Below are 19553 nucleotides of genomic sequence, written 5' to 3' on the forward strand. Positions count from 1 at the left end.
AGAGAGAGAAAATGTCAGTTTTCCCGCTAATAAGCAGCAATTCTGTAGATAAATAGTTCAACAACGTTTGTGAAAAGTAACAAAACACATTTCCTACTTATGTTCAGCTCGGACCGTCACCTGACAAAAGACCCCGGTAAGTGGCCCCTCACTAAAAGTTGAGTTGAGCACCCCTGCTCTAGGTCCTTTTGGTCCATGCAAGTATACATACAGACATTTTATACAATGCTGGTGAAAATGTGACTGTAGATGAACAGCTGGTGTCATTCAGAGGTAGGTGCCCATTCAGACAGTATATTCCAAGTAAGCCTGCAAGCTATGGCATCAAAACATGGACTCAAAATACCATACACTGTAAATGCTCAGGTATACATAGGAAAAATCTGGAGAAAGAGCTGAAAAAAACCAAGGTACGCGAGTAGTTTTGGATTTGACACCTGGGCTCATCGGACGAAATGTAACATGTGACAATTGTTCCCCAACACACCAACTGGGGCAGATGTTGCTGGAAAGAAAAATGGCCATGCTGGGTACGGATAGAAAACATAAGCCAGAACTGCGGCAAGGTCTCCTCAGTAAGAGGCGTTTATAGTTCTATGTTTTATTGTAGTTTCTTACGTTCCCAAAAACCACAAAGGTGTCATTCTGATGAGCACAATGCACCATGATAATGCAACCAGTAACCGAGACGGCAGAAAGCCGGACAGGATGTCACATTACAATGCCACAAAAGGGGCAGCTGGTACTCTACATCAACTCATGGGCACTTACACCTGTAAACGCAAAACTAATCGGTGGCCAATGGTTGTTTTTTTTATATCATTCTTGACGTGTCGGCGTACAATGCATTTGTGTTATGGTGTGAAATAGACCCATTTTTTTGCAAATGTGCAGTATGTATGAATAATGCAATAAGGCCATAAAACATTTTTGACACAAAAAACACAAATTGATTTTTAATTTGTTTATGAACAACCATGTTCATACACGGTATAATAATGCAAAAGAAATTCAAATAAAACACTTAAATTAGTTAAAAATCCAGACTTTAATAAGCCCGGTCAAAAATGACCGGAACTTTATGTGTGTATAGTAGAGCCGAACAGAACAGCAGGGTTAAGAAACTTTGTAATAGGGTTTATTAGCCGAAAAATGAATTTTTATCATGAAAAAACAGTTTGAAGCTCTCCCCCCTGTCTTCATTGTTCTCCTATGGAGAGAGGGAAATAAGACACCAAAACAGGACAACAAAGAGTTAATTTACAACTACACGACCCGGCTATCTCCTCTGACAGTCAGCACTGACCTCTCTCACTGACATTTCCTTATTTTTTGCAGTGGATGGAAAAGAGGAAGGAGGGCGGGACCTGGAAAAAGGCTTTTTAAATGCAGATAATGGCAGATTTGCCTAATAAACCCAATTACAAAGTTTCTTAAAATCGCCTGGACTATCGGTTTCTGCAATAGAAACCCTCTTACCTTGGTCAGGATTGCCTCCATGCTGAATCCCGTCTCCATTAACTGGCCTCTTTGGAACTCTCCGTCTGACAAAGTTCATGGCTCGCCTTTTACCAAATGATGGAGGAGTGGGTGTACTTGTCTTTCCAGGATATTTCCCCTGTACCCTCACTTTCATTCTCCTCTTATACCATACCATACGACCCTTCTGGCAATTTTCCCTGAGACGCAGTCATGTATTCCCCATATTGTGATCGCTGTTACTAGGTGTTTACGGACTGTGACATCCCCGATCAGCTCTGCATTGTTAGAGATAACCCCATCTGGCAGCCATAATGTCTTGTTGGCTCCTCCACACCGGCCCTAGTAATGACTTTTTTGTTAATCTGCTTTGCAGTAACGTTTTGCATTTCTTCATTCCAATTTGTGTATATTTTGTTTATAATTCCCTTGAAGGCGAACCAGGCACCCTACACTCGCCGAGCAGTGGGCACCATGTTAAATGGTTGGGTCTTCCATAAATTAAATTGGAATTCGTTACTGAAGTTGAACACTCGAGCATTGAAAGTTGAGTAACGTCCGGTATTTGAGTGCTCGTGCAACACTAACTCTTACCGTTCCATTTTTTTTAATTTTTGCACGCCCAGCCATAGCCCACTTTCCGACTATCCCTGCAGTAGTCTGACTCCGCCTGTGTATATGCGACAACGATCAAATGACTAATGAAAATTCAGTCGTTGACGGCATCTTCTGCACGGACTATAAAATTGTTTGCAAATCTCCTGGTGTATGAACACATCGTTTATAATTCCGAACATTTGTAGACAAGAGTTCACAAATGACCGTAATAGCGATTGTAACTAACGACTATGGTTCCGTGTCTTATGGTGAATGATTTCACATCGTTTCCAGAACTGCTTGTTTGTGGATAATTGTTGGAAATGACGAATCGCTTAGTGTAATAGGACACAATGATAGTTGTCCTCATCTGTTCTCGGCTTTCCTTGACTGCCACCCCTCTCACAATAACAGTACTGGGATCTCCTACAATTCATATACATGCCAATCAACATAGCCTTACCAGTAACAATGTCCTTCTGCAGTCCCTATTACGTCACATACAACTGATCACTTACAGTCGTACACGTCAAGCACACATGTATAAATCCTCACAGACAAGGGGGGGGGGGGAATTGTGATCTCGAGGAGTTACAGAGAGACAATACCTGGAACAATGATACAAACAGGAAGGAACAGAAGGATAATAAAATGAACTTACCTGCTGACTTTTAGTTGCAGTTCCCGTTGTTCAATATCAGGGTTCCCCGTCGATTGTCCCTATGAACAGCAACTGAGATCCCGGACGAGCCCCCAAAACATAATTATTGGTTATGATCCCAAACCCAGAGATCTGACCATATTGTCTGTGTGCGACCTTTCTGGGGGAATAGGGTTAATGTGGCCAGAAATGCGGACACATGGCTGCTTTGTATGTGTGACCTTCATATAAGCTTTATTTATAGACATAAGTCCTGGGATGTGGCCTCATATTCACGTTACATGTCATCCAATAGAGCTCTGCCTTTAGGACATCGCTTCCAATCGGAAATATCAATAGTAGATGATGCAGGAATACATTAAAATAAATCAGTGTGAAACTAACAAAGAACAAACAAACAAAAGAAACAAAGACGAACAACGGCCCTCTCTAGAATACGAACATGACGCCACGCACAGCTGTCACTGGATATTACGATGCTGTCCGTGATAATGGGAATCCACTGTGTGTGCATCATATACAGCAAGAATTAATTGATCTGAAGATTAAATACAGTACGGTCCCGAGCGGCTGACGTTTTCCCTTCCAGTGCTGGAGTTATGGGTTCAAATCTCACCAGGGCAAAAACTGCAATGTGTTTATATGTCCTCGCTGTGTTTGCATGGGTGTCCTCCTGTCCTTGTCCTGTCCTGCTGTCCTTGTCCCTGGTAGATTGTGAAAGCGTTGGGGACAGATAATCTCTGTACAATGCTGAGGAATATGTCAGCGCTATACTAAACAAACTGCAGGTTCGTGTTGAAATGTCACCCTTATTGCTTTGACGAGGCTTTTCTCTATGGATCCCAGTTCACCTTGGATAAACATCATTTGCATATTTAGCCGATCTATGAGAATCCATTTGAATTTCTGTTAAAAACCACATATGAAAGAAAAATATAATTTCGTCTTACAGCATTTCTCACATTCTGAACATCAAAATGGCTTCTCCCCTGTGTGGCTTTTCAGATGATTCTTGAGGCGGACTTTATTGATGAAACATTTCCCACATACTGAACATGTATATGGTTTCTCTCCCGTATGAGTTCTCTCATGTGTAACAAGATGCGATTTTTGGGTAAAACATTTACCACATTCCAAACATGAGAATGGTTTATCGCCTCTGTGACTTCTCTCATGTCTTAAAAGGTTTGATTTGTCTGTAAAACATTTCCCACATTCAGTACATGAAAACGGCCTTTCTCCTGTATGAGTTCTTTCATGTGTAACAAGATGTGTTTTCTGGGTAAAACATTTCCCACACTTTGAACATGAATAAGGCTTCTCCCTTGTGTGACTTCTCTCATGTTTAACAAGCTGTGTTTTAATTGTAAAACGTTTACCACATTCAGAACAGGAATACGGCTTCTCTCCTGTGTGAATTCTATCATGTATAACAAGATATGATTTATCAGTAAAACATTTTCCACATTCTGGACACGAATATGGTTTCTCTCCTTTGTGAATTCTTGCATGTTTATTCAGATCGGATTTACTAACAAAACATTTGCCACATTCTGAACATAAATATGGCTTCTCTCCTCTATGGATTCTCTCATGTTTAACCTGGTCTGATTTACTTATAAAACATTTTCCACATTGTGAACATGAATAAGGCTTCTCTCCTGTATGAATTCGTCTGTGCGTAAAAAGTTCCGATCTCCTTGTAAAACGTTTTCCACATTCATCACAGTGAAACCTTTTCCCCCCTTTCTGCTGTGTCCCTGTGGTAGCGGTGTGTGAGCGGTCAGGAGAAGGTTCTTCATGGTCAGGAGGATTATATGATAGATCTGTAGTGTGACGTCCTGGATGTACAGTAAGGGGGAGGAGGGCTTCTCCTGAGGAGTGCTGCTCCGCACCGACAGCTTCTGCTTTATAATTCAGCGATAACATGAATTTCCCCTCCGCATTCGTACTGGGATTTTCTGTTAGGGTTAAAGAAGGATTTTTAAAAATGGTTTACTAATGGACAAAAGTATAAAAAAATTATAATATTACGTGGCTGGAAACACACATGATGGTTTTGATATGAAGCACAGGAGTGAATACATAAAAAAAGGAGAAGTCTCTGTAATGCGATAATTCCACATGACTGAGCTGTTAGCTGATACACATGGATGAGCACATTAACCCACGTATTGTAAAAAGCATTCAAAATGTATGAGATGCCCAAAGACGCTTAACCCCATCAAATCTAACAATACTATATAGTGGGTGTGATGGGAAGTGTTGTTTAACCCCTTAAGGACAGAGCCAATTTCGATTTTTGCGTTTTAGTTTTTTCCTCCTTGTGCATAAAAGGTCATAGCACTTGCATTTTACCACCTAGAAACCCACTTGAGCCCTTATTTTTTGCGTCACTAATTGTACTTTGCAATGACGGCTGAATTTTTGCATAAAGTACACTGCGAAACCAGAAAAAAATTCAAAGTGTGGTGAAATTGAAAAAAAAAAAAGCATTTTGTTTATTTGGGGGAAATGTGTTTTAACGCCATTCGCCCTGGGGTAAAACTGACTTGTTATGCATGTTCCTCAAGTCGTTACGATTAAAACGATATGTAACATGTATAACTTATATTGTATCTGATGGCCTGTAAAAAATTCAAACCATTGTCAACAAATATATGTTCCTTACAATCGCTCCATTCCCCGGCTTATAACGCTTTTATCCTTTGGTCTATGCGGCTGTGTCAGGTGTCATTTTTTGCGCCGTGATGTGTTCTTTCTATCGGTACCTTGATTGCGCATATACGACTTTTTGATCGCTTTTTATTACAATTTTTCTGGATTTGATGCGACCAAAAATGCGCAATTTTGCACTTTGGGATTTTTTTGCGCTGACGCCGTTTACCGTGCGAGATCAGGAATGTGATTAATTAATAGTTCGGGCGATTACGCACGCGGCGATACCAAACATGTTTATTTATTTATTTACTTTTATTTATAACCTGGGAAAAGGGGAGTGATTCTGACTTATTGGGGGAGGGGGCTTTTTACTATTAACAACACTTTTTTTTTTACTTTAACACATATACTAGAAGCCCCCCTGGGGTTAGGGTTATTCCCCCCCTGGGGTTAGGGTTATTCTCCCCCTGGGGTTAGGGTTATTCTCCCCCTGGGGTTAGGGCTATTTCCCCCCCCCCTGGGGTTAGGGTTATGTCGGCAGCCGGAAGTAAACGAGTGCCGAGCCGGGGATGGCGCCATCTTGGAGCAGTCCCCGGCCGGCTTCAGAAACGGAGATCGCTCCTCCGGGATAACGTCTCGGGGGAGCGATCTCCGCCACTAGACACCAGGGAACGGCTGAATCCGGTAATCGGATGCAGCTGTCATGTTTGACAGCTGCATCTGATTACTGTATTAGCGGGCACGGCGATCGGACCGTGCCCGCTAATACCTACGGTCCCGGGCTACAAGCTTCACCCGGGACCGCCGCGCGGCCCCGCTCTGAACGTCCTTACCGGCATCAGGGCGTTAATTTACGCCCGATGTCGTTAAGGGGTTAAAGGAGTTAGACAAGAAAAACACAGCGCCACCCCTATGCTGAGGTTGTGTGTGGTATTACGAATAAGCTTCCCGCCACTTAGTTTTCGCTTTCTGTCTGACCCTTTTCTGTACCGCTTGCCTCTTCTGTTGCTGACTCGGATTGCCTTACCTGCCTTAAAGTGTCTGTCATTATAAGTCTCACAATGTAAATCAGCAGGGGATGTAATATAAAACATGTTTGCAATTTACATAATTTTTTTTTAATGCTATACTTACTTCTATCCAAAACCAAATTTTTAGCCTTGTGCTGGTTGATCACATGACTGTCTTCCCTGTGAGCACAAAAAGCGGGACTTCTAGCATTTAGTGTCTTTTTTTTCAACCAGCACAAGACTAAAAAGCTTCAGAAGACGAGACCTGGATACAGTATACAGGATACAGTATAGCTGTTATATAGCCGCCTTCAGGAGACTGGACCTGGATAGAGTAAGTATAGCTGTTATATAGCCGCCTTCAGGAGACTGGACCTGGATAGAGTAAGTATAGCTGTTATATAGCAGCCTTCAGGAGAGTGGACCTGGATACAGTAAGTATAGCTGTTATATACCTGCCTTCAGGAGACTGGACCTGGATACAGTAAGTATAGCTGTTATATAGCAGCCTTCAGGAGACTGGACCTGGATACAGTAAGTATAGCTGTTATATAGCAGCCTTCAGGAGACTGGACCTGGATACAGTAAGTATAGCTGTTATATAGCTGCCCTCAGGAGACTGGACCTGGATACAGTAAGTATAGCTGTTATATAGCAGCCCCCAGGAGACTGGACCTGGATACAGTAAGTATAGCTGTTATATAGCAGCCCCCAGGAGACTGGACCTGGATACGGTAAGTATAGCTGTTATATAGCAGCCCCCAGGAGACTGGACCTGGATACGGTAAGTATAGCTGTTATATAGCAGCCCCCAGGAGACTGGACCTGGATACAGTAAGTATAGCTGTTATATAGAAGCCCCCAGGAGACTGGACCTGGATACAGTAAGTATAGCTGTTATATAGCAGCCTTCAGGAGAGTGGACCTGGATACAGTAAGTATAGCTGTTATATAGCAGCCCCCAGGAGACTGGACCTGGATACAGTAAGTATAGCTGTTATATAGCAGCCCCCAGGAGACTGGACCTGGATACAGTAAGTATAGATGTTATATAGAAGCCCCCAGGAGACTGGACCTGGATACAGTAAGTATAGCTGTTATATAGCAGCCCCCAGGAGACTGGACCTGGATACAGTAAGTATAGCTGTTATATAGCAGCCCCCAGGAGACTGGACCTGGATACAGTAAGTATAGATGTTATATAGAAGCCCCCCAGGAGCTTGAGAAGCCCCCAGGAGCTTGAGAAAGGCCACCTTTTACTTGGCGGCCGAAACGCGTCGTGACCCTAATAAATATCCTTTCCATGAAACAACCGCTTTAATCTGTGGTTTATCGGACACCTGCGCCCTTTTCAAGCCGGGATCCCATATGGTCCTAAAGCCTGCTGCGGCTGGTATACCTCAAGAACTAAAAATAACACAGGTCTGCGACTAAAAATGCTGTTTGATTATTTTGTGCTGAAAAAAAATTGACAAAAATCCCAGAAATCAGGATTTGCCACAAAATGTTAAATTCTCAGCAAATTTAGTAAAAATGTTTTGTAATTTTTAGGGTTGTTAACAAATTTTAAAGTAAAAATTATCATTCAAGGTCCTACTCAGTGCATTCAAGATATACAAATCCTGGTGTGCCATGTATGCAGACGATGCCCTCTTGTATATCTCTCAGCCGTTTGTTAGTATCCCCAACATTCTTGAAGAAATCCGAGCCTGTGGTGAGTAATTTAAAGATTGATACCACTAAATCCGAGTTCCTTAACATTGCTCTCCCAGATCCTGTCGTGTCCCATTTCCATTTCAGTGGCAGACGGACTGTCTTTAATATTTATATCTATGTAATCCAGCAGCCTTGTTCTTGTTTAGCAGCATTGCAGCAGGAACTTAAATAAATGGCGTCAGTTGAACCTCTCTTGGTTCAGGTGGTTATAGGCTGTAAAGATGGATGTTCTCCCATGAGTGCTATATTTATTTTCAAACCCTACCTATGGTGCCCATTGGGTCTTTCCTTAAAAAAAACACTTAGGTCTCTTGTGCTAAAATTTATATAGGGTCAGAAACGTGCCAGACTGTCTTATAGGCTCCTGACAAGGCCACAACTGAAGGGTGGTGTTAGCGCATCTGATTTTAAAATCTACTTCCAAGCGGTGTTGGGGGCTTGTTCCACAGTAAGACTTCTAAAGAATGGGTCTCCTTGCTAGCAGATGTGTCTGTGGGTCCTCCTCTAACCTTGTTGTGGTGTGCACCAGGAAATACACCACCATTCGGCAATTCACCAGCGTTAGTCAGAGCCCTAATAGGGTTCAGTGACAGATTTGTGCAAGTACATAAAATTTTCCCTAAACTGGGTCCTGTAACTCCAGTGTTAGGCACAGGGTTTCTGACACCAGAACTGAGTCTTAGGTTTGAACGCTCTAGTGAAAACGCACCTAATCTCCAATTTTGGCATGTATGCCCCATGGAGGGGGTGCGCACCACAGAATAACTATAACATTCTTTCACACTGGTGTTATTATCTGGAGCTATTACACAAAATGTTTCCTTATGTTGACCCAGTTTGTTGGAGATGTGGCGTGGAGAGAGGGAGCTTGGAACATATTTGGTGATCCTGTTAAGGGATTAGTAACTTCTGGAAGTTAATTTTTGCCCTTTTGTGATAAGGTCTGTTCCACATCTACGCCTGTCGTTTCAAGAGGGTTCCTTGCAACAATTTAAAAAAGGACTGCTGAGTCACTTTGTTCAAGCGGCTCGGCAGGCTATTCCTCGCAGGTGGAGATCTACTACACATCCTTCTGTTGGGGACTCTTGATTCCTTTCTCTCTTTGGGCGGGTTCACACTACAGAATTCTCGTGGACAATGTCCGTGGAATTCCGTCTGCTGTCCGCCCGCACGGGCACGCGCTTTTCCGCCGGCTCCATAGACACCATTCTATGGGCCGGCATATTCCGCGATCCGCTGAAAGAAGTGACATGACACTTCTTTCAGCGTATAGCGGAATAAGCCGGCCCATAGAATGGTGTCTATGGGGCCGGCGGAAATGCGCCCAGATGTGCGGGCAGACAGCTGACGGAATTCCGCGGACATTGTCCGTGAGAATTCCGTAGTGTGAACCCGCCCCATTAGACGAATGGAGGAGCTGACGGTGGTATCTGACCGGTGAAGATCTATGTTTACTAAAACCTGGTTTTCTTGGGACTGTTTTAGTGGTTCTGGGGACATTGTCATTTGGTTTTCACGCCACGGGTCCTAGATCCTAAAATTTGTTTTTTTTTTTTTTTTTTAATTATGAGTCAGGAGTACCATAAGTGATGCACTCCCTTTCCTTGACCTTCCCTGTTACTCTTGTCCTTGTTTTTGTCCATTTCCCTTGTCTTTTTCTTTCTTCCCCTCCCCCCTTTTCTCTCTTTCTCTCCCTCTTTTCTACACGTACTGATCTCTTTGGGACATAGTATTTTATTATTGACAATAATCCCAAGTCATTATAATGTTTTGAGCATTGGAGTATTGCTAGAACGGGATGTTCCTGTGGGCTGATTCCATTTTTGTCTTTGCATCTCTTTATGGACTCATTCTTTCTTTCTTCTGTATGATGACCTGGAGGTCTATTTGTATAATTTTGTGCTATCTTGAGCAATAAAACCACATTTACAAAAAAAAGATATTATAAAAAGCCAAAAAAACGAAAACTTTCAAAGAAAATAACTTTCAGAGTGAGGTAATGAGACCAGCATCAACATGTTGCAAGCTTAATGCATGGGCTCTGACATGTCTGGCCTTGACTCATTTGTTTTTTTTCTTGGTTCTCACCTGTTCAAACTTTTTCATGTCAATTCGTGTTAGCTTGTCATTATTCAACCGTGTTTCCCAAAATTAGAATTATACCTCAGCAGAAGGATGGACGAATCTAGCCTGTTGATATCCCCCTATTTTGCAGGAGGAGCAGAGAATGAAGGTATGTCTCTTACCTTCATCCTCGGCACAGTTTCCATGCTGTTAGTAGCTTAATTATCATTCCAAAGCACCATTAGGAGCACTGCCCCACCCCCAGAGCGTTGTTGTGCCCCAGCCCACTCCTTCTCATGAATCAAGCAGGCGTCCTGTGCAATAGGAACCTAACCTGCAGATAGTTCCTCTTTAATTCACCTGTCTCCATTACATTTGTGGTTTGCAAGAGCAAAAGGACCGTAGTGATGATTATTACCTTTTGTACATGCAATGTGAAAAGGTTTACTTCAAAATGGAAGCATTCCATTTCATAACCAAATCTTCACCCAGCAATTTGTCCCATCCCCCAAGGCACCGACATACCACTACCCAAGGACCCTGCTACCTTTGAAGAGATAGCTATGAGGTTCGATCAAGGTGGAGTCACACCTGAAGATGATACAAGACCAAAATTGTTTTCCAAGATGATGAATGATTTGGTAAGAGATTTGAATCTTCCGAAAGATGCCGCTGAGTTACTTGGATAAGGACTCAGAAGCAGAAATTTATTGTTGCCAGGAGTCTTTCATGGTTCAGGCATAGTGAAAAGGAGTTTGTACCTTACTTTGTCCAGGACCAGTTGGTTTATTGCATCGATGTTGAAGGTTTGATGGGTCAAATCAAAATCCAATATGATTCAGCACAACGCACACCAGTTTTTATGCGTCCATCCCTGTAGGTCATTATGTGCACCTAAAGTAAACCAACCAGAACTTGGAATTGGTTCTTCATAAACATAAATATGAAGATCACGGTTGACAAGTGTGCAGGGATTTTGAAATCTGCTCGGGCAACAAGCTGGGTATACCAAACACCCCTGTTTTCTGTGTCTATGAGACAGTCGAGACCAACAAAATCATGGACAGCCGAGAGTGCTCACAGCTGGTGAAAAAAAATGTCCTCTGAGAAACTGTGATACCTCCCCATGAAGTTCTGTCCACATAAAATTGGGATTGATGAAGAATTAGTTAAAATCACTTCCAAGAGATGAAGAATTTTTTAAATACATGGTCACCAAATTTCAAGGCCTCTCGGAGGCAATATTAAAGGAAGATGTGTTCGTCAGACCAGACATTAGAAGGCTTATAGCTGAACAAGAGTTTATTAATACCATGACAGATCCTCAGAAAGAAGCGTGGATTGCATAGGTCATTTTTAAGCATTAACAAAGATCCTGACTACGAAAAGATTGTCCAATGACTGGTGAAAGCATTTCAAGCTTTAGGTTACCTGATAAGTTAAAAAGGTGCATTTCCTCTATTCCCTCCTTGACAACTTTCCGGAAAATTTGGGAGCTGTGAGTGAAGAGCAAGGTGAACAATTCCACCAGGACATTAAAGAGGTGGAAAGAAGATACCAGGGAACCTGGAGCATTACAGGGATAGCAGACTATGTTGGGCACCTCAGAGAAACATTGCAGATGCTACCCACAAGCGTAAATGTACCAAGAGGAGCCTCACAGGGAAGAAGAATCGATTTTAGTGTGTGCTATTGTGATCATTCCAGTTACTTTTCATGAAAAACTTGGAGCAAAAAAATTAATTGTATAACTATTTTCATTTATTTTGAGGTATTGCCTTATTTAACGTAGTTACCTAAATGGTCAGAAAACGTGATGTCCTATGACAAAACAGAGGTCATTTTTGGATTTAGCACATCCAAAAACAAAAAGATTACGTGGAATAACCAAAACAGCTCTGTCTAATGAATGCAAAATGCAATTCCACTGATGATTTTGATTTTAAAAGTTATGACAGCGAAACTTTAAAGCCGCCTGCTCTGATCCTTCTCCTGACTACAATACCCGTCTCAGACGCAACGCAGTACCAAGGCTATCACTGGTGACCCATCTGCTAACCACGTATATTGGGCCTATCCTCCTGGGTCTCGCACTGACTCTCCTCACACCGGGACCCACCTGGTGGCTTCTAGCCTTCTAGTCCAGCTTCTGCATCGTGGAATAAGATAAAGGGGGACAACCTAGAGGGCACTTAGACTCTGCTCCCTGGTGGGGCCCAAAGGGATTGAGTAGCACAGCAGGTAGACACTTGCTGTCCATTAGAGGAAGGTAACAGAGAACAAGTTATGAATAGGTTCATACTTCAAGGTTCAAAACCTTCCATACCGCTTCAAGCATTTGGACGTCTACAGAAGATAGACGTAGAATCACTTTTATAATACAGCTAGTTTCCAATCATAAGCGGGTAATAGTAAATAAGGGCCTCTGTATAATGAGGTTCATTAGGATGTAAGAAGCTGGGGTTCACCTCAGAGCCTACGATCAATCAATGGACACCAGGCTAACCGAAAATTGTCTATTTTGTCTGTCTGAAATATCTCCAACAACTTAGTAGAAAAAGATTCGAGGGCACATGTATCTAAAGCCGACTTTTTTCTTTTTCTTTTTTTTTTGTGATGCACGGATTTTAAATCTTTCTGGGTTTGTGCCTCTTGACAAATCCAGCGTAGTTCAGCAAGCTAACAGGTCTACACCAGCTTTGAGCGGGCATAAATTATTTGCCGGTTTTTAAGCTAAACTGAGTAAAAGTATTGCTAAGACTCGCCCCCTTGCGGAGAATGGCGTGCCAACTCTACAGCCATATGGCACACGAGGAGCAAACAGGCAAAAGGTCACACAATGTTTGTGCAAGGGGGTCTCCTAGCATAAAAAAAATAGTTTTGTCTCTGGTTTGCGCAGCGCTAAATACATTTGCCCCTAGCTGTTATGGCGCCCATTACGTGTCCAGCCACTGAAAACAGACACTGTCACCTTCATATGCAGTAGTGTTGTGTTTTACAGTCAACTTCAACACTCAGGGCCCCTTGAGTAGAAGGAATGAGATTAAGGACTCCATCCTCCCATACCTGGTATAGCAGCTCCCGGCATTGCCTCCTTCTCCTCACTCATACACGGGGGATCGCCCCTCATCATCTCTTCTTCTTCATCATCATCCTCCACCTTAATAATAGTGAGACCTTCCCACTGGTGTGACAAATAGAACAATTCAGTACAATCCAGCAGACAGGAGGGAAAATCTAACACATCAACATAAGAAACCAGCAACATGTATCTATCAGCCTCATCACATCTATGAGTGCAGGAGCAACAACCACCAGCACCGGGGGGCGCTATAGAGATATAGTGCTATAGCATCAGCCTCATCTACCTGCTGATTGTCTGCTGGGACATTTCCCTCTGGACAGTCCTGGGAATACAGAGGACGGGGACACCTCTCTGGTGGATTCCTGTCACTGCCTCCATCTGTAGGGAACACACAGGGAGCCAATCCATTATACACTGCTACATGTCATCAGCAGGAGGAGGAGGATGGGGGGAGGAGGAGGATGGGGGGAGGAGGAGGATGGGGGGAGGAGGAGGAGGATGGGAGAAGGATGGGGGGAAGAGGAGGATGGGAGGAGGATGGGAGGAGGAGGAGGATGGGAGGAAGAGGAGCAGAAGAGGGTGAGAGGAAGAGGAGCAGAAGAGGGTGAGAGGAAGAGGAGCAGAAGAGGGTAAGAGGAAGAGGATGGGAGGAGGAGGAGGAGGAGGACCTAGGAGACCAGTAACAGGTTGTACTTTTGAAACCGATTTTTCCCTTCCTTACAGTGCTGATTAGTCATTACATCCATCTCCTCTTCATCATCTTCATCTTTAAACTCAACTTTAATATTGATCAGCTCTTTATCCTAAAGAGAAAAATACATGAAAATTGATCCTGGACTCTGCTGCTTTATGATAATATTGTGAGGAGACATAACCGACCCCTACCTGATGATTATCAGGACAGTCCTGGGAATAAAGAGGACGAGGACATCTATCACCTGGCGGCTGATCCTCCATCATGAGCGGCTGCTCCCCCCGGTACAGATCCTTGTGTCCTTCTACATACTCCCACTCCTCCATGGAGAAATAGACGGCCACATCCTGACACCTTATAGGAACCTGACACACACAATGATCACACAGTCATCCCCCCCAGCCTGCTGCCTCCTGGATTACTCTATCATCTCCCAGCATTCCCCAGTGTCACCTCTCCAGTCAGCAGCTCAGTCATCCTGTGGGTGAGTTCTAGGATCTTCTGCTCATGTATCAGTGATGGAGGCTCCGTGATGGGGCCCCGGGCCCTGCTCCGCCCTCCTGACTCCTGGGGGAAGGCCACACCCTCCCCCCATGTCTTCTTCACTATGGTGTAATCCTGGGGATGGAGAGAGACAATGAGGGGACTGAGCCCAGTATTCCTGCCTCCTCCTCACTACAAAGAGGAGATTGTCCCCCTGTATAGAGCTCTAGTGAGGAGGAGGAGGAGGAGACACATCTGGACTACTGGGGTCAGTGCTGGAGACCACCGCACCTACAAAGAAGAGACCAGATCCAGAACATAGAGCGGGGGAGGGAGGGAGGGGCCAAAGAGCCCAGACAACAATGGTGGAAATCTAGAGAAGTTACCTCTCCGGTCAGCAGGCGGATGATCTCCAAGGTGACGTGTAATATTCTCTTACTGATCTCATTCCTGTCCTTCTCCATCCTTGGGGGTCATTCAGGAGGAGGAGCGTCTGGGGGAGAAGAGGAGACAACTGGAGGACAAGGAGGGGATAGTCCTGCCGGGCCTTTAGGTCACAGCCAGGGGCCCCAAACCATACAGGGGCCACAACATATGTAACATCCCTCCTCCTGTAAGCTTACCTTACTGCTGGGGGGGTCATACACTGATAGTAACACAATGTAACACCCCTCCTCCTGTAAGCTTACCTTACTGCTGGGGATCACACTGATAGTAACACAATGTAACACCCCTCCTCCTGTAAGCTTACCTTACTGCTGGGGTCACACTGATAGTAACACAATGTAACACTCCTCCTCCTGTAAGCTTACCTTACTGCTGGGGTCACACACTGATAGTAACACAATGTAACATCCCTCCTCCTGTAAGCTTACCTTACTGCTGGGGGGGTCACACACTGATAGTAACACAATGTAACATCCCTCCTCCTGTAAGCTTACCTTACTGCTGGGGTCACACACTGATAGTAACACAATGTAACATCCCTCCTCCTGTAAGCTTACCTTACTGCTGGGGGTTACACTGATAGTAACACAATGTAACATCCCTCCTCCTGTAAGCTTACCTTACTGCTGGGGGGGGTCACACTGATAGTAACACAATGTAACATCCCTCCTCCTGTAAGCTTACCTTACTGCTGGGGTCACACTGATAGTAACACAATGTAACACTCCTCCTCCTGTAAGCTTACCTTACTGCTGGGGGGGGGTCACACACTGATAGTAACACAATGTAACATCCCTCCTCCTGTAAGCTTACCTTACTGCTGGGGTCACACACTGATAGTAACACAATGTAACATCCCTCCTCCTGTAAGCTTACCTTACTGCTGGGGGGTCACACACTGATAGTAACACAATGTAACATCCCTCCTCCTGTAAGCTTACCTTACTGCTGGGGTCACACTGATAGTAACACAATGTAACATCCCTCCTCCTGTAAGCTTACCTTACTGCTGGGGGGGTCACACTGATAGTAACACAATGTAACATCCCTCCTCCTGTAAGCTTACCTTACTGCTGGGGTCACACACTGATAGTAATACAATGTAACACCCCTCCTCCTGTAAGCTTACCTTACTGCTGGGGTCACACTGATAGTAACACAATGTAACATCCCTCCTCCTGTAAGCTTACCTTACTGCTGCGGTCACACACTGATAGTAACACAATGTAACATCCCTCCTCCTGTAAGCTTACCTTACTGCTGGGGGTCACACTGATAGTAACACAATGTAACACCCCTCCTCCTGTAAGCTTACCTTACTGCTGGGGTCACACTGATAGTAACACAATGTAACATCCCTCCTCCTGTAAGCTTACCTTACTGCTGGGGGGGTCACACACTGATAGTAACACAATGTAACATCCCTCCTCCTGTAAGCTTACCTTACTGCTGGGGGGGTCACACACTGATAGTAACACAATGTAACATCCCTCCTCCTGTAAGCTTACCTTACTGCTGGGGGGGTCACACACTGATAGTAACACAATGTAACATCCCTCCTCCTGTAAGCTTACCTTACTGCTGGGGGGGGTCACACACTGATAGTAACACAATGTAACATCCCTCCTCCTGTAAGCTTACCTTACTGCTGGGGTCACACACTGATAGTAACACAATGTAACATCCCTCCTCCTGTAAGCTTACCTTACTGCTGGGGGGGTCACACACTGATAGTAACACAATGTAACATCCCTCCTCCTGTAAGCTTACCTTACTGCTGGGGGGGTCACACACTGATAGTAACACAATGTAACATCCCTCCTCCTGTAAGCTTACCTTACTGCTGGGGTCACACACTGATAGTAACACAATGTAACATCCCTCCTCCTGTAAGCTTACCTTACTGCTGGGGGGGTCACACACTGATAGTAACACAATGTAACATCCCTCCTCCTGTAAGCTTACCTTACTGCTGGGGGGGTCACACACTGATAGTAACACAATGTAACATCCCTCCTCCTGTAAGCTTACCTTACTGCTGGGGGGGTCACACACTGATAGTAACACAATGTAACATCCCTCCTCCTGTAAGCTTACCTTACTGCTGGGGTCACACACTGATAGTAACACAATGTAACATCCCTCCTCCTGTAAGCTTACCTTACTGCTGGGGTCACACACTGATAGTAACACAATGTAACATCCCTCCTCCTGTAAGCTTACCTTACTGCTGGGGGGGTCACACACTGATAGTAACACAATGTAACACCCCTCCTCTTGTAAGCTTACCTTACTGCTGGGGGGGTCACACACTGATAGTAACACAATGTAACATCCCTCCTCCTGTAAGCTTACCTTACTGCTGGGGTCACACACTGATAGTAACACAATGTAACATCCCTCCTCCTGTAAGCTTACCTTACTGCTGGGGGGGTCACACACTGATAGTAACACAATGTAACACCCCTCCTCCTGTAAGCTTACCTTACTGCTGGGGGGGTCACACACTGATAGTAACACAATGTAACACCCCTCCTCCTGTAAGCTTACCTTACTGCTGGGGTCACACACTGATAGTAACACAATGTAACACCCCTCCCCCTGTAAGCTTACCTTACTGCTGGGGGGGTCACACACTGATAGTAACACAATGTAACATCCCTCCTCCTGTAAGCTTACCTTACTGCTGGGGGGGGTCACACTGATAGTAACACAATGTAACACCCCTCCTCTTGTAAGCTTACCTTACTGCTGGGGGGTCACACTGATAGTAACACAATGTAACACCCCTCCTCCTGTAAGCTTACCTTACTGCTGGGGTCACACACTGATAGTAACACAATGTAACATCCCTCCTCCTGTAAGCTTACCTTACTGCTGGGGGGGTCACACACTGATAGTAACACAATGTAACATCCCTCCTCCTGTAAGCTTACCTTACTGCTGGGGGGGTCACACACTGATAGTAACACAATGTAACATCCCTCCTCCTGTAAGCTTACCTTACTGCTGGGGTCACACACTGATAGTAACACAATGTAACATCCCTCCTCCTGTAAGCTTACCTTACTGCTGGGGGGGTCACACACTGATAGTAACACAATGTAACAGCCCTCCTCCTGTAAGCTTACCTTACTGCTGGGGGGGTCACACACTGATAGTAACACAATGTAACATCCCTCCTCCTGTAAGCTTACCTTACTGCTGGGGGGGTCACACACTGATAGTAACACAATGTAACATCCCTCCTCCTGTAAGCTTACCTTACTGCTGGGGTCACACACTGATAGTAACACAATGTAACATCCCTCCTCCTGTAAGCTTACCTTACTGCTGGGGTCACACACTGATAGTAACACAATGTAACATCCCTCCTCCTGTAAGCTTACCTTACTGCTGGGGGGGTCACACACTGATAGTAACACAATGTAACATCCCTCCTCCTGTAAGCTTACCTTACTGCTGGGGGGGTCACACACTGATAGTAACACAATGTAACACCCCTCCTCTTGTAAGCTTACCTTACTGCTGGGGGGGTCACACACTGATAGTAACACAATGTAACATCCCTCCTCCTGTAAGCTTACCTTACTGCTGGGGTCACACACTGATAGTAACACAATGTAACATCCCTCCTCCTGTAAGCTTACCTTACTGCTGGGGGGGTCACACACTGATAGTAACACAATGTAACACCCCTCCTCCTGTAAGCTTACCTTACTGCTGGGGTCACACACTGATAGTAACACAATGTAACACCCCTCCCCCTGTAAGCTTACCTTACTGCTGGGGGGGTCACACACTGATAGTAACACAATGTAACATCCCTCCTCCTGTAAGCTTACCTTACTGCTGGGGGGGTCACACTGATAGTAACACAATGTAACATCCCTCCTCCTGTAAGCTTACCTTACTGCTGGGGTCACACACTGATAGTAACACAATGTAACATCCCTTCTCCTGTAAGCTTACCTTACTGCTGGGGGGGGTCACACACTGATAGTAACACAATGTAACACCCCTCCTCCTGTAAGCTTACCTTACTGCTGGGGTCACACACTGATAGTAACACAATGTAACACCCCTCCTCCTGTAAGCTTACCTTACTGCTGGGGTCACACTGATAGTAACACAATGTAACACCCCTCCCCCTTTAAGCTTACCTTACTGCTGGGGTCACACTGATAGTAACACAATGTAACATCCCTCCTCCTGTAAGCTTACCTTACTGCTGGGGTCACACACTAACAGTAACACAATGTAACATCCCTCCTCCTGTAAGCTTACCTTACTGCTGGGGTCACACACTGATAGTAACACAATGTAACACCCCTCCTCCTGTAAGCTTACCTTACTGCTGGGGTCACACACTGATAGTAACACAATGTAACACCCCTCCTCCTGTAAGCTTACCTTACTGCTGGGAGGGTCACACACTGATAGTAACACAATGTAACATCCGTCTTCCTGTAAGCTTACCTTACTACTGGGGTCACACTGATAGTAACACAATGTAACATCCCTCCTCCTGTAAGCTTACCTTACTGCTGGGGTCACACACTGATAGTAACACAATGTAACACCCCTTCTCCTGTAAGCTTACCTTACTGCTGGGGTCACACTGATAGTAACACAATGTAACATCCCTCCTCCTGT

General features: G+C 44.6%; 1 pseudogene; it reads right to left on the reverse strand.

Annotated features, from left to right (window-relative positions):
- LOC138797200 (zinc finger protein 665-like) overlaps positions 1-14328 on the reverse strand; it is a 37970-nt pseudogene extending 23642 nt beyond the window's left edge.
- Between the last annotated feature and the right edge of the window lie 5225 nt (positions 14329-19553).

This window comes from Dendropsophus ebraccatus, chromosome 7 (assembly GCF_027789765.1).
Source record: "Dendropsophus ebraccatus isolate aDenEbr1 chromosome 7, aDenEbr1.pat, whole genome shotgun sequence".
NCBI classification, from domain to species: domain Eukaryota; kingdom Metazoa; phylum Chordata; class Amphibia; order Anura; family Hylidae; genus Dendropsophus; species Dendropsophus ebraccatus.